This window comes from Phascolarctos cinereus, unplaced genomic scaffold (assembly GCF_003287225.1).
Source record: "Phascolarctos cinereus isolate Bilbo 61053 unplaced genomic scaffold, phaCin_HiC Scaffold_4;HRSCAF=312, whole genome shotgun sequence".
In the NCBI taxonomy this organism is placed as follows: domain Eukaryota; kingdom Metazoa; phylum Chordata; class Mammalia; order Diprotodontia; family Phascolarctidae; genus Phascolarctos; species Phascolarctos cinereus.
Genome location: NW_027555847.1, coordinates 250021814 through 250025095, shown reverse-complemented (window position 1 = coordinate 250025095; position 3282 = coordinate 250021814).

The following is a 3282-nucleotide window of genomic DNA, read 5'->3' as shown; positions in this document are numbered from 1 at the left end:
TAGGGTTTTTTAAGTCTTGAATTCCAAATTCTATCCCTCCCTCCCTCCTTGTCCTCTCCCCTCCCAGACACAGTAAGCAATATGATATAAGTTATCCCAAGCAATTTTTAAAACAATTTTCCAAATTTTTAATTTTTTTTGTCCAAAGAAATTTGAAATTGTTATTTTCCTTTCTGAGATGCTCTGCATCTACTGGAGCTTCTCCTTGCACTTGGCAGCAGCCTTTACCAAGGGAAAGACGTGATGATCCTTGTGTTCTGGGGCCAAGGAACAGGAAGCACAGAGGGTTCTGTGGTCTTCCTCACAGAAGAGATTCTCCTTTTCTCCATGTTGATTACAGGTGGTCAGGCCCATGATGGTCTGCAGTAGATGAGGTCTGAGCATTTTGGCAGTGATGGACAGATTCTGCAGACTCCTGCTCGTCACCAAGTCCTGCTGTATTTGATGACTCCTCTGCACTCTGGGCAGGTTAATGTTTCATGGGCTCCCTCCCCACACTGGATAAGACACCCTGTGCAAAAGCTATGGCCACACTTGACAGTCACTGGGTCTGTGAAGTAGCCCAGGCATATGGAGCAAGTGAGATAGGCCTGGAGCTTTTCAATTAAATCTTTGGCATCCATGTCTCTAGCCTTTCTATCCCTATTTTCTCAGATACTACTCTCAGGAAAAACAATGCTGGCCCTTTCCCTTGAGCTCTGACAGCAAAAGATATTAGGACTGAGTTGTTGGAATCTTTTTATATGTCTTCCTTTGGCTAGCCCCTCCCTTTACTCCACCCCGAAAAGGTGAGAACTCCTGGGCCCAATAGTCTTTTCCTTCTCTGCTCTAGGGCTGAGTTCTCATCTTTGTCCTTTTTGCATAGTAATGGGCTAAAATTCACAATCGTGTTTACACCTAAGCCCTTCAGAAACTGACCTCTGATTCTTTCCTCAGTTATTCCTCTCAGGATAGATAATACTAGCTCTCTCCCTTGAATTCTGGCAGCAAATACACAAAACCAAGTGACAATTTAAGTAATTCCTGGGAACTACTGTTCTAATCAATTCATTTGTTTTTAATAACCATCCATTACTGACTTGATCGACATGGGCTGTAATGAGTGGAAATGCATTTCAGGTGTTGTTTTGACTTGCTTGAAATGGAAGGTGTCTCCTAGTCATTATGATCATTTGGCAGCTCCTGGGGTAGATAATGAGGGATCCAGGTACTTTCTCCATTTGGAAGGTAAAGAGAGAAGCAAGGATGAAGAGGCCTTTGATACACTTTGGGAGACTGTGGAGAAGAAATCTGTCTATGGCATTGTAAAATGCTATATGTCCTCTTTCTGGGCACCATCTCCAGATGTCCTGATCTATATTTTGCCACTAGACACAGATGGCTCTGGAGGAGAAAGTGAGGTTGGTAACTTTGCACAGCCCTCCCTATTCACTTGCATGTCATAGCATCACCTTCCTGATGTCATGGTCCTCTTCGAGAATGCAGGACAAACAACAAGTCTCCTCTCTGATCCAGGAAAATGTCCACTTTGAGTACAAGTGAGCTTACACGATAGCCATCTTGTGAATTCCAGAGAAAGAAATAATTTCCATATTTGCAGCCTGCTAGGGTCCTTACGTCCTCAGGTAACGTGAAATATTTCCCCTTCCTGCTGACTGTATCTTCACAGATGCCCACTTCCCACTCTCTCTTATCTCCCACCTCCACTTCCCAGTAATGTTTGCCTGAGGTGAAGGCCTAGGCCCTCAATACAGTAAGAGCATAGACAAATCTTTCTTTGTTGTCAGGCAGGTCCTGGGGGACCCTTCCATACTTGACACTCTTCAAATCTTCAGACAGGATGAGATGAGATTTGGGTTTTTTTAAGATCCAGAGTTATATCCCTATGGAAGCTCATGAGCATTTCTCTCAAGCCAGTGGTGGGAATGGTGATCCATTCAGGGGAAGCAACCTCTGGTTCTTTACGTAGCGGCTTCTCATTTTTTTCCAAGATGTCTTTCATATCTTGGAGTATTTCTTTCTTTCTTTTTTTTAAAGAGTATTTTATTTTTTTCCAGTTATATGTCAAGACAATTTTTAGCATTCGTTTTTATAAGATTTTAAGTACCAAAGTTTTCTCCCTTTCTCCCCTCTTTTCTTCCTAAGATGGTTGTCAATATGATATAGGTTATATATGTGCAATTATGTAAAACATATTTCCATATTAGTTATAGCTGTGAAAGAAGAAACAGATCAAAAGAAAAAAAATGTGAAAAAATTAAAAATAAGTTAAAAGAGTGTGCTTCGATTTGCATTCAGAGTCCAGCAATGCTTTACCTGGATGTGGATAGCATTTTCCATCATGAGTCCTTTGTACTTGTCTTGGATCATTGTGTTACTGAGAAAAGCTAAGTCATTAGTAGTTGATCATCAAACAATGTTGCTGATATTGTGTACAATGTCTTCCTGGTTCTGCTTTTTGAATCAGTTTGTACAAATCTTTCCAGGTTTTTCTGAAATCTGTCTGTTCATCATTTCTTATTACACAGTAGTGTTACATTACATTCACATACCATAACTTGTTTGACCATTCCCCAATTGATGGACATCCCCCCAGTTTCCAATATTTGGCCACCATGAAAAGGGCTGCTATATTTTTGCATATATAGGTCTTTTCCCCTTCTTTATAGGTCTTTTCCCCTTGGAATACAGAGTTGGTAGTGATATTGCTGGATCAAAGAGTATGCACAGTTTGCTTGCTCTTTGGGCACAATTCCAAATTGTTCTCCACTCAGGTTCTATGGGTACCCTTGAGGGATTGAACATTTTCCCTAATGCTATTGTTTCCTAGCCCCATTTTCCACCTAGTTTCTCCTAATCTATGCCATCGGTGATTACCACTCCAGTTCCATTTAACCAATTGATGTTATCAATTAGCTTTTACAAGGGGATGCTTACTGAAAAGATATGGCTGAACTACAGTATATACATTTCCTCTCAATGCTAGGGGGAACATTGCCAATATACTGCCTCATTCCTTTTCTATTAAACCTCTTCCATTGCTACTCTTTTCCATTATTTCCCTTCAGATACATAACCTTTTATTCTTCCAGATAAATTTTTTTCTAGATCTATAAAATAATCACTTGGCACTTTAATTGATATGGTACCAAAACTATAAATTAATTTAAATAATATCACCATTTTTGGTATTTTGGCTCAAACTAACCTTAAATAATAAATATAGGCCCATTTTAAAAAGTCTTCCTTTACATCTATAAAAAAGTATTTTGTCATTTTATT